Raw genomic sequence first — 22,069 nt, forward strand, 5'->3', positions numbered from 1 at the left:
AAATCAAACTACTCATACTATTTCAAATCCGTTTTTTTTTTTTCCAAGTTACTTAGGCTCTCTGCCTCAATTGCCTCACCTATGAAATGAACAAAGAAGGGTTGTTGTGAGGATTAAATCAGCTAATACATGTAAAGTATTTGGAACACTGACTGGTACCTAGTAAGTTCTCAAAAAATATTAACTTCTTCTTTTTCCCACAAATTGTCCTCTATTAGTTTACATGAAGTTGTTTTCCATTTGTCACTACTACAAATACTGCTGCAATGAAAAATCCTTGGGCTTTAACTTGGCACATTTGAACAAGTATTCAGATTCTGAGAACTGGAATTTCTAGGTTGAAGGGTAAGCATGCTGCTACGTCCAACTCACTCACCTTCCAAAATGTGTGCACTTGTACAGAAAATCATGTATGAGAGTGTTTCCCCACAGCCTTCACCAACACTGCATATTATCCATTCCTGCCATTTTTCAAATATGTGAGGGAAATGACAGTCATAACTGGCACTTCTTGTTATCGTGAGGTTTTCCCTTTTATATTTAGTGAATATTTGTATTTATTCTTCTGTACTTTATTTCCTCCTATCAGGTTTTTTACTTATCAATTTAAGTAATTTAATTATATACAATGGGTATTAACTATAATCTGCTATAAATGTCTGGATATCTTCTGCCAGCTTGTTAACTGTCCATTCGATTTTGAGTATCCTGCATCCTGGAGGAGCTCCATCCTCACCAGCCTCCTGGTTGTCATTTCTCTAGGCCATTCCATTGTTCTATCAGATTAGCCATTTCTGAGTGGTACAGACATAATATGACCAGTGGATCGCATGTCACGCACTCAGCCCACTGCTGTAGAGCAGATGCATTTACTTTGCTGTAAATTACGAGAGTGCACTTAATACTGTGTAAGCCCTTAGGCAGTGGTGATGGCTAACGCCTATAGGCAGGCAAGGCAAACCTTTTTTTTCTTTAAATTTTTTTAATGTTTGTTTATTTTTGATAAAGAGAGACAGAGAGTGAGTGGGAGAGGAGCAGTGGGAGACACAGAATCTGAAGTAGGTTCCAGGTTCTGAGCTGTCAGCACAGAGCCCGACATAGGGCTTGAACTCATGAACCCTGAGATCATGATCAGAGCTGAAGTCTGATGCTCAACCCACTGAGCCACCCAGGCTCCCCCAGGCAAGGCAAACTTTTACCCAGAATGCATAACAACTTCTGTTAAAATAAATCACTGCTCCTTCCAGGGTGGAGTTGTCCGTTTGTCCTCCAGTGGCCAGATGGTCTCCTGGAAGGATGGTACTAACTTGGGGGCCAGCTCTGTGTTGCAGTGGGTTGGACATTCAGCAGTAGCAGTAGCCGCATGGAGGCAAAGTGCCCATCCCGCTGTCATGACTCTTCCCACACCCACTGTGTCATCAGTGGGGTGACCAATGGCAGAGATGACTAATGTCAAATGCCATTTTGTGTACATACTTGGTTGTTTAGTGCCTCTTTCATGGTGGGAGATTTCAACTGGAACTGCTATTTCTGGGTTGAAGGGTATGCATGCTGCTAGGCCCAAATAACTCACTTTCCAAAATGTGTGCGCTAGTACAACAAAACATGAGCTACAGAGTCTGTTTCCCTGCCACCTTCACCAACATGGTCTCAGGTGGACATAGCAGCAAGTGCTTTTGATGCAACTTCACAACATTCAGCCAATTAATTTTGCATGATATCCCATTTTAAGGAGCCAGGTGAATTTGTTTTGTGAATGGAAGAAAGGTAGTTTTCCATATAGTTTTTTCTAAATTTATATAGAGAACAGTTCACGTTTTTTTTCTTTTTGTTTTTTAATGTTTATTTTTGAAGGAGAGAGAGACAGAGTGTGAGCAGGGGAGGAGCAGAGAGGGAGGGAGACACAGAATCCAAAGCAGGCTCCAGGCTCTGAGCTGTCAGCACAGAGCCTGACGCGGGGCTCAAACTCATGAGCTGTGAGATCATGACCTGAGCCAAACTGACTGAGCCAGTCACCCTGAACAGTTCACATTTCTAATGTGCAATATGAAAATTTTGACACATTGTACCTATTCCCATATACCCACACAGAAGTCTCTTGTCCCCAGTCTTCCAATCTTTCCCCTTCCAGGTTCTGCCCAGGTGGCCAAACCATTTGAGTCCATGTATATACCCTAACCTTGGGCCACTCTGTTTTCTACACAAAGTGAAAAACCAGGTGCATTACCTAAGATTCTGCCCATTGGGAGAATATTCCCTTACCACCTCTGAGTGGGGAGTGCAGATACTGACCATATCTGGCTTGTATGCACATACTGATTTGTGAACCAAGTTCAGACTTTTTCTTTCTGCCTCAGTTTGTCATGAGGAACTCTCACTCTCCACCAGGGAACCATAGGTATGAACTGCAGGAGAGATGCTGATACAAGAGCAGTGGATAACTGGGGTCTGGGTTAGCTTCCAATCTGACTTGTGCTTGATTCTAGATGGACCACTTCTATTATACCTTCTTGCTTCTGGCCTTGCTTGATTGCATTTTAGCAAGATCCTGAAGTTATTTGTGTTCATTTTAAAATTTAAGAAGCACTACCTAGTGTCAGACAGACAGAAGGAAGGAAGGATGGAAGTGACAGCACCTTTTAGGCAGAGGACCAAAGCTCCAGAGCAAGAAACAGAACGGGAAATTCTGATGGTAAAAAAAGGGGGTGTTGAGACAACACTGGAGAGATAGCCAGGGGCCAGATCACAGAGGGCACATATGCCACCTTACAGATTTGGGACAGTACTCTGGTTGAATGAATAGGAAGCCATTGAAGGGTTTTAAAGAAGGGTGTAACATGATCCTATCATGTCTGTGTGTGTGCATGTGTGTGTGTGTGTATCCACAAATTTGTATATAACTCTGGCTTAAATCTGATGAATGGCTTGGAAGGGAAGGAAAATGAATGCAGGACAATACTGAGGAGACAACCACATGGTCAGGTTGGAAATAATGGTGGCTTGGAACAACACAGTAGTCATGGGAATAAATAGAGGGAGAGGCAGATGTAGGCAATTTCTCTGAGGTGGGATTGACAGGACTTCATGCCTGAACACATACATGCACTGAGAGAATGAAGCATCTTGGATCACTCCCTCATTTCTGGCTCAATATCTCAGAGATGGCTGTACTGACAAGGAGATCTGTTTTGGGACGGAGGTGTCTTTGAGACACATCCGTGTGGCAACAAAAGTCAAACTTCAAGAACCAAGGGTCTTGGCCTTGGTACAAGAGTCCTTGAGTTGAGAATGTGACAGGGAGAAGGTGCCATCCATTAGTCTCTAGTATTTTATACATCAGTGTAGATGCTTTTTTCTGTCATTAATGCAAATAAAACATTTTTAGTGATAAGGTCTTGCTGTTTAGCCTCCTTTGAGGTCTTGTCCCTGAAGACCACTGAGATAGACTTCTTATGATTGTCATAACTTCTCAGTCTTCCCACATTTTATGTTTCTCTTCACATGCTCTTTTGTTTGTTTGTTTGTTTGAATTGAGATGTTGGGGCACCTGGGTGGCTCAGCCAGCTAAGCGTCTGACTCTTGATTTCAGCTCAGATCATAATCCCATGGTTGTGGGATCAGGCCCCAGCATGGAGCCTGCTTAAGATTCTCTCTTCCTCTCCCTCTTCCCCTCCCCTGCTCTCTCTCTCTCTCAAAAATATAAAATAAAAATTGAGATATAATACACATACCATAAAACTCACTTTTAAAGTGTGCAGTTCAGTAGTTTTTAGTATATTCACAGGTGTACAATTATCACTACTATCTAATTCCATAACATTTTCATCACCCCCAAAGAAACTCTATATCCATTAGTAATCAACTCCCCGTTCCCCTCTCCCCTCAGCCTTTGGCAACCACTAATGGACTTTCTGTCCCCAGGAATTGGCTTATTCTGGATGTTTCATATACAAGGAATCATATAACATGCAACCTCTTGTGTCTGGCTACTTTCACTTAAAGAATGTTTGCAAGGTTCATCCGTGTTGTAGTATATATATCAGTATTTCATTATTTTGTATGGCTGAATAATATTCCCTTGTATGGATATACCACATTTTTTAAATAATATTTTGTTATCAGTTGATACAGCTGGGCTGTTTCTACTTTTGGTTATTATAAATAATGCCATGAACATGTGTGTATATTTTTGTGTGTACATATGTTCTCAGTTCTCTTGGGTATATACCTAAGAGTAGTCCTTTGGTAATTCCATGTTTAACTTTTTGAAGAACTGCCAATTTTTCTTCCAGTGGCTGCACCATCTTCATTCTTCCCAGCAATGGTTAAAGGTTCCAATTTCTCCACATCCTTGTCAACACTATTATCCATCATTTTGATTATAGCCATCCTCCTGGGAATGAAATGGTTTCTCATTGTGATTTTCATTTGCATTTCCTTAATGACTAATGACTTTGAGCATCTTTTTATGTGCTTATTGGCCATTTATGTATTTTCTTTGGATAAATGTCTGTTCAATTCCTTTGCCCATTTTTAACTTGCATTATGTATCTTTTTATTGCTGAATTTTAAGAGTTTTTAAAATATATCCTACATAAACATCTTTATTAGATATATGACTTACAAATATTTTCTCCCATTCTGTGGTTTGTCTTTCAATTTCCTATAGTATCTTTTGAAGCACAGAAGTTTTCAGTTTTGATGAAGTCTAATTTATCCATTTTTTTTTCTTTAGTCCCATAGACTCTTGTATACAGTGCCTGGATCCATTCTGACAATAAAAGGAGGCTGATAGCAGATGGGGACATATGAGAAAATGACAACTTTACAGTTCACACTACTAATAAAATTATTTAGAAAATTGCCTTTCACTAGACAGTGTAATTTCTGTTGGTGGATACAAGCCAAATATGAATCATACACAAATCATCATCTTCTATTCCATTCAGCTGGATGGATTTAAGAAACAGAGTAATAGAGAATATCATTCTAGAGGAAACCAGTTAGTATTTGTGCTATGTAAAATATGATTTCTAAATTGCTTAAGCATATCTATCAAAATCCAAATGGAACATTTAAAATCAGCATCATATAAAAGCAATCCTCTGTGAAATGATTTCTAAACTATGAACATTTATCTTTCAGACCTAGCATCTCAAAGCATAAACACTGGATAGACCGCTATGTTGGAACAGTCACCCCATTTCCCCAGAAATTTGTATTTGATTCATGAGTACATTCCAAGGAACACAGGATCCAGGTTTGCCTTTTGGAGTCTGGAATAAAAGAACAAATGTGGACATTTGTAACTTGGAAAATGTTTGTGCCAGGTGAGAAATAGCATAATGTAAAACAAGATAAAAACCACCCAGAGGGTGATCAGGACAATGAGAGGTCTCAGAATGACAGCATGAAAAATGTGGAAGAATCTAGGACAGGACTAAGAATCAGGGCAGGGCAGCTACAAGAATCATCACCTCACACTTGAAGAGGGGCAAATGAACAGTGCAATTAGTCTCTGTGTTCCTCTATAGTGAAGAAGTGATTCACGGGGCTTAGGAAAAGCTATAAGGGGTGCCACGCAGAGCAAGTATTGAGAGGAGGTGAAGGAGGGGGCTCTCCCCTCAATATAAGGAACACCTTGTGTATAGTCAGAAGGGTCACTGTGAATGGCATGACTTTCCCCTATTATTAAATCTCATCACTGAAAGTGACCAAGGAGAACTGAGATGTTTACTCTGTGGGGGTGTTGATGCATGTGGGATTCTGCTCTTGGGGTTGGGCCAGAAAGGGCCCTTCCCACTTCACAGTTCAAACCAGGAAATACACATACAATCAAGTGCCTGATTGGGTAGAGTGAGACTGACTGTTGGGGTGGCCCATATTCTTGGCCTGGGTGTCTTAGGTTCAGGGCACAGTTCCTGAACTCCCATTCCTGACCAACATGTCCTGGGAAGGAAATAAAACCAAGGAGGAACATGTAGTTGATGAACGATCAATGAACCTTCATTTTCATTATAGAACTAAGCCCTGCTGTGAGCTGGGTAAGACCAGACTGATGAAAAATTGCAATCTAAGGGCGAGTCTGCTCTTCCTATGCTCAAATGCCCTCAGGATTCCTGTCACCTTTTCTCCCATGGAAAACCGCCATGGTGGGGTAATAAAACTTGACCATAAGGACAGGGGGCAAAAATTCATAATTTTATGAACAGAACATAACATACCATTTTTGTGAATTTATCTTCACCGACTATTCTAATCTTCTCTGGGGTCAGTGGACTACTGAGCTTCAATGGTCCAAACAGGCCCCTCTCTTGTCCCGCTGCATTGTGTCATGAATGGCAAAAAATACTGATCATTCCAGGAATATCCCAGACTCTCCTAGACCTTTGAAAGGAAACAAGTCAACTAGAGTAGGGCTCTCTCTCTCTGCATCTATATGTATATATACATATATGTGCATCTATAGGCAAATATGTATATAGATGCACATATAAAATATTAAAATATATGTAACATTTTCCTTTAAAAAAGTAATTTAACATTTTAGTCTAGTATTCTCATTCTTAGGATTCCATCCTAAGGAATTATCCCAAATGGAGAAAGCAGATATAGGTATAAGATGATTACTGTAAAATGAAAAATCAGATATAACCTGATGGTAATAGTTCATGTTAAGCTCCAAGATTTGAAGTTTTTAAAAAAACTATAAAATTGTTAAATTAATTTATAATTAAAATGTTTAATAGAACTTTTTCTTCTATAAGCCTGGTAGAAACCCCAAACAACCAAGAAATGAAGGAACCTCTGCTAGTTCCCTGCACAGTTACTACAAATCACATAAACATGCATGTATTTATCAAGCACAGCTTACCTTCAACAACTACAGGGTATTTGAGCTTTGAGATGGAAGCAATAAAGAAACGTGCAACTCTGTGGGGATGCCACAGATGGCAGGGATTTTATATTGGTTTGGACCGTGAGTGTATAGGACACCCTAAGGAGAATAATTCAGCTCCTCTATTGTATAAAGTCCCATGCCTTGAATAAATGCACCTTCAATCTGGGGAGGGAGGAAGAATTTCCATATATGAGAAAATACAATCAACAGTAGCATTTCAACTTCATGCTGTTTATTTGAATTGTTAAAATACAGTATAAGAGGGTTTTCAGCATGTCATGGAAGATGTCTCTGAGAGTTTACTTAAAAGTTTGCCTCAAAGCATTTCTACAACATCTTAATCAGCGCTAAATTCAAAGTCAAAAACTTGAGTGTAAATCTCAATTTGGCAGTAAAAGTATAGCTTTAGAAGAGGCGTCAAAGAGCCTATGGCCCAAAAGCCCTCCTTTTTTCTGTCCGTGAGCCAGAAGGAACCCTCTGACCTATCCACAGACTCCAGCACACTGAAAGTGCTCTCAGGGTCTGAGAATTCCCTCATTGCATCTCATCTCACCATCCTTGCTCATATTGGGCTTGGCTTCACATTTCTGCACTCTTGTTTCCTGGCCTGTAACATGAACTCTGTTGTGTGCTAAGCTTCCTACACAGCTTTAAAATGCTCCAATTCTTAGATGTCAGCCTGTGGGAAAAATTGCTTTCCACACATCTTTCTGATTTCTGGGTCTCCTCTTTGTTTACCTCCTTGCTGTGGCCATATTTTCTCTATCCCACTCTCTACCCTCACATGTATCTATCTGCAGGGAGATTCTTCTCTAACATGATGTTAGATGAATCTTCCTAAAACTCTAGACCATACCCCAGGCCACATCACCTCCACCTATGAAGGCAGGTGCCTGTCTTTGGGGCCTCACATTCCACTCCTCTGACACAGGTACTCTCCACTGTCATCAGCACACCCCCTTCCCTGCCCTGCCACCAGCCAGCCATGAACACAAACTATGCTGAATTTCATGTCTTTCTTTAGGGAGATGTCTTCCATTCTCCTCTTGTTCATTCCTTGACTACTTCACCCACAGGCACTGCCTCCCAGAAGCCCGCTTTGACTTCTCCAACCCATATATTCTTCCCATTCTCCAATGACACATGTCATGATTGGAGAGTACCTCAAATTATGTTCTGAACTGGAGGTAGTAATAAGCTGAATTGCCCACTGGTAAAGAAAGTGAGTGAAGCTTCCAGTTGAGTCCTGAGTCCTAGAATCACAGAGTGCATGATTCTCTAAAAAGGCAGCCAACTGCTTTTCCTTAGGCACATGCAGCTCCAGTCCTGGCAAATTTTCTGTTTCCAAGAGATGCTAGACATTTGAATAATTATGTAAGGATGCTGGTGAATTTTTAATCTTGTCAATTATTTCAAATTTGAATAAAAAATGTCTGTGGGCAAAACAGGCTACCTATTAATAACAACTGCTGCAACTATTTGATGATTTGATGTGCTCCCAACCCAACTTTAAACTCCTCAAAGCTACAGCCCATCATATGCCCAAGACTTCACACTTAGCATACAGTCTACTTCTGATCTCACTGGCATCGGGCCCATTTTGTCACCTCTAGGCTCGCTCCTGCCTCACTCAAGATCCTCAATCACAGACCGTATGTCTCTTCAAACACTAATTCAAAACATCCTTTTTTCCTTCTCTTTTTTAAACAATAAGAGATTTGAGTTCTGTGGCTGGCCTGAATAGACAGATTCTGACTTCAGGGGCAGAAAAATAAGATGATGAATAAGCTGGATGGAATGTTTTCTCTACAGACATCCAGAGCAGTTATGGCTTTTACAAAAGGGATTGAGGCAAAGCAGGTACACATACCTGGCCTATGTCAAGGGGTGGATTTATACTGAAGCCAACATCCATGCCAATGTCTGTTTGGATGTCCTAGTAATAAAAAAGAGAAAAAATGTTTATCTTAATGAATACAACTTAAGGAGACAGGCTGAGAACACTTCATGCCAGGACACCACTGGTACAGAACCTTTCTTTGGGCCACATATTTCAGGAGAAAGAATCAACAAAGATTTTATTGTGTAACAGTTTATTATGTATAAATTTCAAAGTTATACACATACTCGACCGGCTTAAGCACTGATTTTTTTCCCTCAGAAGCAACAGGAGATGGGGCGTCTGGGTGGCTCAGTGAGTTAAGCGTCTGACTTCGGCTCAGGTCATGATCTCACAGTTTGTGAGTTCGAGCCTCACATCAGGCTTGCACATGTGAGCTCTCTCTCTCTCTCTCTCTCTCTCTCTCTCAAATAAATAAACATTTAAAAAAATCTTTAAAGAAAAGAAACAATAGGAGAGAAAAATATTTGACTTTCTTCGGGCTGAGTGATGTAACTTATGGAGTTTAATCCACTACAACAGACATTAGTCTATGACACAGAAAATGTTTATGGCCCTCATGATCCTTGTTGAAAAACTCTGTGGCTACCATACAACCCAACATCCGGAGTCCAGCTGGCTGGGTAACATCTACTGAAGCACAGAACTCAGGGAGCATCGGCCAAAAAGTCTTCAATTATTATCTGCTATTGTGGACTTTTCAATTTTAGACCAGAGGAAAGATAAATCTAACACTACAACTTGGTCACCAAGAGTTCCTGATAAGTTACAAATAAGGAATACAGCAGGCCTAGCTAGGTTACTGGTAACACCTTTGCTCTCCAGCAAGTCTGGACCTTCTTTCAGTGACATACTGGCTTCTGCCATGACAAACAGATTCTACTTATAATTATTAATGGAACAAAGGAAATCCCAAGAGTTTTTCTTTTTTTTAAAAAATGTTTATTTATTTATTTTGAGAGAGAGAGAGAGAGAGAGAGATTTACAGTGCAAGCAGGGGAGGGGCAGAGAGAGAGAAAGAGAGAGAGAATCCCAAGCAGGCTTCGTACTGTCAGAGCAGAGCCCCACACAGGGATCGAACTCCCAGTGAGATCATGACCTGAGGCGAAATCTAGAGTTGGCCGCTTCACCGACTGAGCCACCCAGGTGCCCCAATCCAAGAGTTTTCTTGTTTGATTTGGGACTTTCATCTAACATTTTTCTTAAGAAAAGTAGAGAGGGATCCAGAAAATTTTACTATAATAAAATACTTCTGTTATTTAAGGATACCATGAAATGTAAAGTTATTTACAAATATAAAGTTATTTACTTTACAAATATAAAGTTATTTGGTATAATAAAACACTTCCCTTATTTAACGACACCATTTTAGCAAGGCTGGCCTTCCAGCAGACTAGTGGCCTCAATTGGTGAGAGCAGATGCTCTTAAGTCTGCAGTGCTGGCAAGGGTTCTGTTTTCAAAGTCATGGACTTCCTGTTTGTCATTGTCTTTTGTTAGGGCAGAAGGAGAGTGATTCTAGATTGTGGTAGCCAGCCTTCAAGATGGCCTGCAATGATCCCCACGTGCTGCATTCAAATCCTTACGTATTCCCCTCCCGCACTCTACACCAGGGTTAATTTGTCTTGCAGAAGTGCCAGTACATCACCCCGGTGTTAGGTTATAAAAGACGGTGGCTTTTGTCGTGGATGTTCTCTCACTTGCTCATACTCTCTTTTTTCCTTTGCACCAGTCCCTCTGGGGGTGGGAGGCAGTATGCATGTCCTATGGACACTGAGATGTCCTATAGAGAGGTCCATGTAGTAAGGAATGGAAACTTCTGGGCAACAGCCAGTGAGAAACGGAGGCCTCCTGCCAACAAGCATGTGATGGAACTTGGAATCAGATTTCCAGCCACCACTGCAGCTTTGGGATAAATGCAGATTTACCTGACAGCTTGATGGCAACCTTGTGAAAAATCCCGAGCCTGAATCATCCAGATAAGCCACTCCCAGGTTTCTGGCCCTCATAAATTCTGTCAGTTAATAAATATTTGTTATTTTCAGCTGCCAAATTTGAGAGTAATTTGTTACATAGTAATAGATAACTAATATATAAATGTAGGTTTAAAGTGAGGGAAATTTTATAGAATAAGAACAATTCTAACAACATAAGAATGACTGAGATACAGGCCTCCAGGGAGGGCCCCTAGTGGGATGTTACATTACAGCCCTTTGCCAGGGGTGTACCTAACCTGAGTTACAGACCTAGCTTCTTTGAATGCATCTGATAAAAAGACTATTTAGTACACCTCTTAAGATTATTCAAATAATTTATAAGAACACACCTCAAAATTTCACACCAAGGCTAATTATTACCTTTCTTAGACCTTAGCAAGGCCAAGGCATATACAAGGTAAAGAAAACCCAAGTGATTTAAGTTTTCCCTAAATTTTTCTTTGAGGGAGAAGGGATGTAGAAATCAGTTAGTATGAGATAACTTTCTATGGAACTAAAACAGGACAGCTACTCTAGCATGAAAACCATGCTTAGTATGATCACTGTTTTTTCCTAGTCCAAGGTTCCCCAAAAGTGAGCTGGTCTGAGTTAAAATCCACACAAACCAGATACTTTACTCGGCAGGTTCAAAGGTATATACAATTTCAAAGATTAGGCTGACTATAGTTTAAAAAACATACATGCTGGAGACCTGTTAAATGAAAACTTAAATCTGATCATAATCTAAGATATAGTGACAAAGTATGTTTGGAAATATCAAGACCTAGAGTCTCCTTCTGGGTAGGTTTTGGGACAGATTATCACAAGACAGTTGTGAGGGTATCACAGCCCCATTTAATGTATTAATAATCATTTATTATTACTGACAGTGGCGAGTAAGTAGCTTCATTTACCCACAGGGGCCCAGCTACAAGAGGAGAAACTCTCCTTGAAACAGAAGTGTGTGTGTGTGTGTGTGTGTGTGTGAGAGAGAGAGAGAGAGAGAGAGAGAGAGCGCAAGCACGCACGCGCCTGTGTGGGAATCTCTTCACAGCATCCCTTAAAATCATAAGATGCCCTTAAACTATCTAAAAAGCAGGACCTAGCTAGATAAAAGATATCAAAAGCTGGCCACTAACTTCCCTGGGCTGGCCCTTGGTGCTTGTTAGATTATGGATGCTTATGAAATCCTTCAAAAATGTCATATGATGGCATTTCACATAGGAGGTCAGGATTGCTCGTTATACCAACAGTCTACATGAAAGCTCTCTTCAAGCTGTGTTTCTTCCTTGAAGTGGTTTCTTTCCCAATTCCATTTAAAAAGACCAGAAAAATAAGAGAAGTTGCCAGCTGTTTTCCATGGAAGCAACCACAGCACCAAGGCAACTGCTGAGCTTCTATTTTTTTCTGGTAATTCAGAGAAATTATCCTTAGCCAAATACATGGTGCTTCCACAGTGCTCAGATGGAATATATGGAATTTAGATCTATCAAAAGTACAACCTGAAGACTTTCCCAATTGGTATTGACCTTATGAACACCTGTCAGGCAGTCTATTTCAACCTCGGAACAGGCAGCTCCATAAACAAAATATTTGAAAGGATGGCTTTCGCCTGTCTCCCAGTTCATGTTTGACTCAACCCCTGGAGGAAACAGAATTCTTGAGGAGAGCTGTTAAGTGATTAGGTCCTCTAATTGCATGGCCCGATGATTTAAACAGACCAGTAAGAAGCTGTGTTCAATTTGCATGTACAGCAAACTAAAGGAATACACTTGTGCAATGATGTGCCAGCATGTAACACATGCAATAAATCTGTTGAATAAATATATACTTCTTATTACACTTGCTTTGGCTGATAAAACATCCAATTGCTCCTCATCAATGAATGACTCCTTATGCCTGGAAGTTAGGTGCTGACTATATGATTATCCAGCCTATTGCTTTTAGTTAATCTTGAATCATGTCATCCCACTGTCATCAGATTTGGGGAATTACAGCTGCATTTTAGACCAAACGCTATTTCAAAGGTGCACGTTTGTCTGTCTGTCTGCCTTTTTGGCTCCAGGATTCAGCCTTCTGTTCGCAAGACCAGGCCCTTGGCTCTCATTCTATGCTACTTCTCTGGTCCCCATGGCCTGCTCTGTTTCTGACTCTTCCTTAAGACACCAAATGGGTGTCATGGTAAAGGAGAAGCACAGGTGAGCAGCTTGCCAGGAATTTCTACCCTGCTCTCCTCTGTTTGCCCTGGTCTGGAGGTGGCCATTAAAAATGCTTCTAACACTTATTCCTGATAGCCAGCCAGTGCCCCAGGACTCTCACGAGAACTAACAAAATGACAAAATCACATAAGACTCTACATCACTCTGTTCTCTTATGGCTTTCATTTTCCGTCAAAATAATTTGATAATTATTTTCTAAAGTATGTGAGAAACAATTTTTCCACAGGTTGACAACACATGGTTATTGTCACATTTCTTATTTCTTGCCAATCTAGAAGGTGTGAAATGATGTTCGTCTTATTATGGGTTTCTTCTTCAATCTCCCTACCTTTGTTTCTTAAGGATACACTAATTTTTCAACAGAAAAATCAACCACTGCTGTGGGTTCCAAGCACCAACCTCATAGAACCCTCTAGTACTACTCAGAATGATTCAAATCATCAGTTCAGCCATATTTTATTTGTGTTCCTATTTTTCCCAACAGAAGACTTTCTGGACACTTGGATTAACTAGAAGCTAAATGTTGTTTATAACAGTGGGTTAATAGAAGGTACAAAGTCAATTTTTTCCAAAATTTCAAACAGAAGTGAAACTCTTCCTCAAGCTACAACTGCTATTTTTCATGGCATGGGATTGAAAGGACTATTTACCTGAAGTATTCAGCAACTGCAAGACTACCGCTTTCATCAAAAGCAACTCGTGCCTGTGAAAAAGAACAAACATGATGTGATAGTGATGTTTAAAGAAAGAATCATTTGAGACTTTAATTCTGATTTCACTAGATGATAAAGAAAGCTATCAGTAGTAATAACCAGGAAGAACCAAGATTAATGTAATCCTTCCCACAGTCTCCAACTTCCCAAGCACTTGTGGTCATCTTGTACTAACAGCATTTGTTCAGTGCCTGTGACCGTCTCCCGTGACTGCCAACTTAGTTACACCTGTGGTCTGCGCTATAACGGGCAATGTACGTTCTGCTGCTGAAGAACTTCATTCAGTCTTCTGGAAAGACAGCCTATCAACAGTGAGTATTTCAGGAGACAATGGGTGGTGGGTTGTTTAATTTTAGTATCAGGTATCTATCAGTCTTGGGAGAGTGGCGTAATTTTGGTAAATTACACCATTTACATCAAAAGTTCTCCTGACTCTGCAGTGCACATTGTTGACTTACAGAAAAATGAGGGTTAGGGCCAAGTCCCCAAGTCTAAGAAAGAAAAAGGTGAGAGGTGCAACCATTACAGAAGAAAGTATGCTGAATGGCAGCAATTCATGAGGGTGGAAGGTTGACTGCCTGGCACTGTACCTCTCTCTTCAGTCAGGCTCTCTCAGCCTTTCTTTGGCTCAGGAAGCACAGGGCAGAGGGGAGAAATAAATATGCCCCAAAAGGATTGAGAGCTCCCATAAATATGAATTATAGAAGGAGTCCCAGTTTTGTAGAATAGCAGGAACCATTTTTTTTAATGTTTATTTATTTTTGAGACAGAGAGAGACAGAGCATGAATGGGGGAGGGTCAGAGAGAGAGGGAGACACAGAATGTGAAGCAGGCTCCAGGCTCCGAGCTGTCAGCACAGAGCTCGATGAGGGGCTCGAATTCATAGAATGTGAGACAATGACCTGAGCCAAAGTCAGAAGCTCAACTGACTGAGCCACCCAGGCGCCCCAGGAACCATTTCTAAGGAGGATTCCTCAAACATTATTTCCCCGAGACCAATGTTTTTAATGTGACATTCTAGAACAGTCAGCATGACACATACTCAGCTTTTATTGACATCCATTCCACACCATCTGGTACTTTATAACCTATTACTTTGAAAGTTTGCTAGTTGACTTTAGAATGTGTGTTTTCTCTTCCAACTAGGTTGTTAAGTACATCGAAGGAAGCAGCTGAAATTTCCACTGCATTTAGTGCCTACTATTGGTTGAAGACATAGCCAGCAGGTTGGTTTCCTATTTTCCTATGAGTGCTTATATGATTTTCACTTTTATAAAAGGACTGTAGTGTTGTCTTCCCATTTAGGAACAGTGGAACCCAAAGAAGGAGAACAAATAGATTTACAGGTATTATCTGGAAGATACCTACATTCCATAGGAAGAAACATTAATTAGTTCTGGCTTAAAAAGAAGAGTTTTGGGCAGAAAAACCACCTTTTTCTCTAATGGAGAATTTTCCCAGATGCAAGAGCTCCTCTACCATATGATGATAAAAATTTCCACATGCAGAGAGCCAAAAGGCCTCCATTTATCACTGTGTAACTGCAGTAGCTTTGATAGTGCCATTTCTACTGATATTCAATTCACTCATTCCTCCTCCCTCCTTTTTTTTTCTATCATAAAACACAAAGTAACAGTGATTCTCACCTAATCCTTCTGAGTGCCTTGATGGTTCTTGCTGATGACTGGTTCAAGGCATTTTAGAAGAGTCTGACAAGCATGCTAGGGATTATTTTTTATTAAGTTATCATAATTTCCAGCAAACACTGATTTCAAAACCACAAATATGTGCCAGAGGCTTAAGAGGCCCATGGGACCTCTGCCAGAGAAGGCAGAGACCAGCCCTGTAAGAGGTGATGCGAAAGGTTTCCCAGGGGTGGGGGTGAAGTGTGAGCTGGTCTTAAAGACAGACCATCTAGGGTGGAGGCCTTATAATTCATGCTAAGAGGTCAGGGATTAACAGAAAAACTGTTGGCAAACTCTAAGCATTGTTTTTAAATATGGCATGGCCAGATTTATTTTGTGGGAAAGCTCTGTCAACATGAAGCCAGAGTGAAAGGCACTGAAACTCAGGTGGAGGGACAGAGCCTTGCAGTGGCCCTGGCAAGAGGTGCAAGTCTGAATCGGAGCAGCGATATTCCCAGAACATGGAGGCTGAAAGACAGAGATATTTTTGAGTAAAACGGAATCCCACTGACCAGTGGGATGTCAGGAGTGAGGGAGAAAAGGAGATGGATTTCCAGGCCAGGAGGGCAGCTGAGTATTGTACCATGTACTGAGCCTGACACTGGGAAAAGCACAGTTTTTACCAGGACGCTGTGAGAAGGAGATAAAGATTGGATTAATTCTCAACAACTCTGGAGCTCCACCCATGTATGTGGCCTGGTGGGGTTAATGATTCGGACACCACTGCAATGATTTTTACCTTTACTGCCAACCCGCTGAGACCCGCCACCACAGAACCCCAGAGACATTTGTATTAGGGACAGTTTCTGTGCTTGGTCCATGCAGGTGGTTGTTAGACACTGGCATCCTTAATTTATAACTAGCCACCTGTTTCTTTTCAAATACTTTGGTCATAAACCTGTGCACACACCCACACAGCAGCCTGCGTGTGAAGCCCCACACATGCAACAGCGACAGGCGGGCAGAACCATGAATTCTGCCAGCCACAAAAAGTTCTTTTCTAAAATCCCTGTAGAGCTAGTCTGGACTCTAAAGTCTGAGCACACATTCTTTTTTTCTTCGGCTTTCTTCTGTGCAGTAGCATCAGGAAGAGGAGGCAAAGCCCAAAGCCAACACGGGAGGAAAATGCTTCGTATCTTCATAATCATGAATTCAATACCTCTGCAGCCTTTCCTACCACCTCACTCTGCAAAATTCTAGCAAAAGCTCTATAATCAGAAAAATGCAAATTAAGGCAATAATGAGATACTATCATTCACCTATTAAATTACTTAAGGTTTTTAAAAAATCCATAAGACATAAAGTTGGTTAGTGGTATAATGAAATGGATACTTTCTAGAAAACAATTTAGTAATGAGTATCAGTGATTTAAGATACACTCTGTGACCCAGTAATTCCATTTCTGGAAATCTATTTTAAGAAAATAATCATTGATTTGACCACAGGCTTATGTACAAAAATATTCATTATAGTATTCAACAATGGGGATGGTTAAATAAATTATACATATATCCACATGCAGACATTAAAAATCAGGATTTCAAAGAATTCTTAACCACAGGAAGAAGTGCTCATTCTATATAAGATAGGTGAAAAAAAACCCAGTAATGAGCATAGGGAAAAAAGAGAGAGAAGCAAATCAAGAAACAGGCTCTTAACTATAGAAAGCAAAATTAATGGTTACCAGAGGGGAGGTAGGTGGGGGGATGGGTGAAGTAGATGATGGGGATTACGGAGTGCACTTCTTTTTTTATTAAATTTTTTTTCAACGTTTTTTTATTTATTTTTGGGACAGAGAGAGACAGAGCATGAACGGGGGAGGGGCAGAGAGAGAGGGAGACACAGAATCGGAAACAGGCTCCAGGCTCCGAGCCATCAGCCCAGAGCCTGACGCGGGGCTCGAACTCACGGACCGCGAGATCGTGACCTGGCTGAAGTCGGACGCTTAACCGACTGCGCCACCCAGGCGCCCCATGGAGTGCACTTCTGATGAGCACAGAGTGCTTTATGGAAGTGCAGAATCATGATATTGTACTCCTGAAACTAACAGAACACTGCATGTTAACTAACTGGAATTTAAATAAAAATAAAACAAAAAACATAAAACAAAAAACCCACCTAAAAACCAGGATAAAAAATTATACAAACAGCATGTTAGAAATTTTTGAAAAAGAAAAAAGAAAAGATGGAAAAACCTCAAAACAGTGCTTATTGCTAAATGGTGAAATTGTTCAGTCTTTAAAAAATTTTTTTTGTCTCTTCCAAATGTTTTATAACCTTTGCCATTACTATTGTTTGCAAAATAGAAACAATAGCTAAAAATTAATCTAAAGTAAATGAGCCAAAAGAAAATGGGTAAAATCTGATTAGAAATATCAGATGTGATTTATATTATCAATTGTTCAAAGTCCTCACTATAAGGGATCTGGGTAGCTCAGTCAGTTAAGCATCCGACTTCAGCTCAGGTCATGATCTCACAGATCATGAGTTCGAGCCCTATGTCAGGCTCTGTACTGACAGCTCAGAGCCTAAAGCCTGCTTCAGATTCTGTGTCTCCCTCTCTCTCTGCCCTCCCCTGCTTGCATTATGTCTCTCTCAAAACTAAATAAATATTTAAAAAAATTCGAAGTCCTTACTATAAAAAAGGCAAGAAATAATGCAATATATGAGAATTTACACATCTTTTTATTGCCCAGCAAAAGTTGAAGAAAGACAACTCACTTGTTAATACTGGTATCCCCCACTTTGTAAAAGTTTGCATAATGCCACTTGGCTTTTATGAAACACCTACAATTTGTACCTGTTTTCACTAACTGAAATAAATCTGAAGAGGATTTTCACTTTTGCGAAAAAAGGTAAAGAGTAAAAATAGCGCTCAGTGTTTGTTTTGCAGCAAGCCGTGGTAGAGGCAGCATGCACCCCAAGCAGTGACAGTGGCGCCCCAAGCTCCTTCCCCAGAACTACAGTCAGCATCACAGCGTCAAACTATCAGAGCTTTGAACTGTACTGGTCCAGCCTCTGTGCTTTATCTCCATATATTTTGTGCATCTGCCAGCAAATTAGAAAATACTAACAGAAGTTATTTTTTGGGGTTTGGAAGGGCTCAAAATATTTTCATACATCCAACTTAATCCAACTAGTTGCATACTCACCTGAATCATTTTAGTGTGGACCCCCGACCCATTTTGATTCCACTATGAGTCATCAGCACAGACCCATCCAGGTAAATAGGAATCAGGGCAGCAGCCTAACCAAAAGAGATGAAAATGGTTTCCATGTTGTTTTTGAGTGACGTTGTCATATTTCCTGTCAATTAAAACATTTTCCCTGGATAATGTATTGAATTGTTGAATCACTATACTGTACTACTACAACTAATAAAACACTGTATGTTAACTATACTGGAATTAAAATTAAAAAGATGTAATAAACTGTTCGAAGCCCGAAGACATACAGAACAGGCCATGGGCAGAATTTGACCCACTCTGTAGTTTGCCAACCTTTAGTTTAATAGTTTAATGTTAAATGATAACCAAATAGCATAGAAATTGTCCTCAAAAACCAAGTGTGTGCTTCACTGTCAGTCTATTCTAGAAGGTATTAAAATGTACCAAATGAAAATAAATATGTAAATAAAACAAAACATTTTCCCTGGAAATGATCCCCTCCTTTCCATACCCTGCCAAAATATGCACACTTTCCCCCTGCCCTGAGAGCACTAAGTAGAACCAGGGCAATGCTGTGGCAAGTGCTCTCTCATGATCACTCCACAAGAGGGCAGACTGTCACGGGATGGCTTTGAGGCCGGGGGAGGACTGTATTCCTTAAGCTACTATTTCTTCATGAGGACATTTGAGCATATTGGTACCTTTAAGGATCTCCCTAATTCAGAGTGGAACAACAATCTAGGTTTGGGGGTTTTTGTGGGGAGGGAGGTAGTTTTAAAATGCCAAGTTCTGTGTAGATAGGTTGAGGCAGGGGAGAACTGTTTATATGAACATATGTTCCCATAGTTGTAGGTATGATATAGAGAAGCAAAACCCAAAATCCAAATAAGATAGGATAGACAGACATAGTTTGCCACAAAATGAGCTAAGCCCACTCCAAATTATTCTGGCTCAGAATTATAGAGCTTTAGTTGGAAGAGAATTTGGAAGTAATCTTATCTAACTGTACAGTTTCCCACAGGGATCCAGAAAGAACCAAACTGCTAACACAGAATTAAAGGCTGCTGTAATCAGAAACATCCAGACTCCAGCTAAACATGTTTTATAACCAACAAGAATGTGCCTTCTTACAATTTTGTTCATGCTAAAATAAGGGGTATAAAGATATCCCACGAGGTTGCAGAAAACAAGGCTGGTCTTTTTACTTTGAGTTTCTAGTATAAGAGCAGTATTAACACACACAGTCCTAGAGGAAATGCTTCCAGTGGTTCCACTGTAGTTTAAGAAGCCCTGCCAGACATCTTTGTAGCTGCTCAACTGGGAGATGCCAGCCTCACAGGCGTGGTCTGGGCCAGCAAGGGGTGCCTTAAAGCTCTGTCAGCTAGGTTTCTTAATATCTAAGCTTCTAGGCAGAGTGGCATAATAATCTAGGATTTATAAAGGCAGGATCTTCAGGAAATTCTGGTAACAAGTTAATTTGTATACAATGAAGATAAAATTTTAATAAACCTTCACTACTCAGATTACTTATAAACAACCCTGGTCATAAGTGAAAGTCAATGGAATCACATGTCAATCACCAGATAAACTTAAGGAATGAACTACAGATGGATGCTCTGACCACCAGAAAGACCTTCACTGCCACTGGTGGGCCATGAGCCACACTTGGAGTACTGCCTCTTTATTGATATCCAAAGATTTACATTATTCCAGTGAATGACTAACAGAAGGTTCTATCATTCTAAATAAGATACTGACAGTGAAAATGGGCTCTACTTACTTGGATCAGCAGGTGTAAACTGGGAATGTTTTGGTCAAATAGGGACATAGGGATACCCTTTCTCAGCCCAAGGGAGAATCAGAACCTTGAGGAAAGCATTGTTGCCATGATAATCATGCCCAAGAGCCTTGGGAAAATACATCAGAGCGTGTTTTACTGTTTGTTCACACATCACTCCTGGAAATACCATCTTGTCATTCTGGCCATTTGTTCTCAAAATAATAAAGCTAAGGAGTGGCATCCTCTGCAGAGAGCCTAGTGCTGGCTGCCTTGGTTGCTCATCAGATGCCAGGTGATGGCAGCTGCAAGGGCTGCTCCTGGGCTGAACTCTATGACACTTCAGTGTCGTCTGCTAGAACACGAGCCCCCTGAAAGGAAGGATCATCTCCTAAGGCATCCCTTGGGATGTAACATAGTATCTCACACATTGTAAGTGCCCAATAAAAGTTTGATAAATGAATTTACAACAGCATAGTGATTTGATCTGTTTCTGAAGCTTTTAAAGTCTGTATTTGGCCTCCTTGGCTCTGCAAGCAATTCAGAAGTTGCTTATGGCAATTTGTAGTTGGCACATGTGATTGAGCTACAATTACAGTGGATTGTGCATTTCCTCCATTGTGTGACCCTACTGGCAACAGTACCCTGCCTGCGTGTCCAGGGAAGCATTTCTTTCAGAGACTGCTGAGTAATTTGTTCCATGTGCTGCTGCAATCCCCTTGGGTCATTTAAAATGTCAAATTTGGTTCAGTTAAGTGGCACCACCGGATGGTTCATTGTTATCGCCACAAAGGAAAATTCTGCAAAGCTTCATCTATGAAATCGGCACAACTGGAGCATTAGAACAGATGGTTCTCCAATATAAATTGGGGGCTGAGTCTGTGAAATTTAAATCATCACGCAATGACTGCTGGTATTGGTGAGAAGTTTGCTTTGGTTCCAGATTCCCAAAATGTCTCAGTCATTCAAGCACTTGAGTTTCTACTCTGTGTTGGGGTACTGGGGATGTGGAGGTTAATTAGATATTGTCTGTTCTTCCGTGTTCACAGGCTAGTAATTAAATATACCACAGGGGAGGTATGTTTGACACCCTCAGCTGTTGGGAGCACAGGGGCTGCCTCTGCTCAGGAAGACACACGGAATGATAAAGACACATGACAAGACAGTCTTCAAGTCAAATCCTTATTCTCAATAGCTAAATGTCCTTGGGCAAGAGACTGAACTTCTATGGGCTTTAGTTTCTTCTTCTATAAAATAGAATCATACCTACTCAACAAAGATGAGATATGGGTTAAATGAAGTGGGCAATACAAATTCTCCTGCCTTGGGCCTTATAGGTAGAAGGTGCTCAAATACCATTTCTAGTTCCCTTCTCAGAACAGTCTTTCAGCATATGGCTTCCAGGAAGCAGCTTGCCCAATCTCAAACTCCTCGATTAGGCCCTAAACAAATGTTTTCAGCATGGAAACTGGTTTCCAGGAAAAGATGGGTAGGACTGGTGTGCGCATTGGGGGAAGCTCCTCAGGTGACTTCGAGAATGAGACTTTGTACTGCTTGCTGGATGTTGTCTAGTTTCCTCCCTGCTGAGCTGAATCCCACCTCAGTTCCCACCAAAAGGTGCCATGGAGAGACATCTGAGAGGACACTGCTTCTGGAGCCTCTCAGATCTGAGTTTCCAGCCCTGGTCCCATGTGTCTCCAGATGTGGGACTTCAGGCAAGTTATTAGATAAAA

At 40.7% G+C, this 22,069-nt stretch overlaps 1 pseudogene; it reads right to left on the bottom strand.

The window, feature by feature from the left end:
- Window positions 1–934: 934 nt before the first annotated feature.
- Window positions 935–22,069, bottom strand: part of LOC125911374 (aldehyde oxidase-like) — a 72,424-nt pseudogene continuing 51,289 nt past the window's right edge.

Source organism: Panthera uncia, assembly GCF_023721935.1.
Source record: "Panthera uncia isolate 11264 chromosome C1 unlocalized genomic scaffold, Puncia_PCG_1.0 HiC_scaffold_3, whole genome shotgun sequence".
NCBI lineage: Eukaryota > Metazoa > Chordata > Mammalia > Carnivora > Felidae > Panthera > Panthera uncia.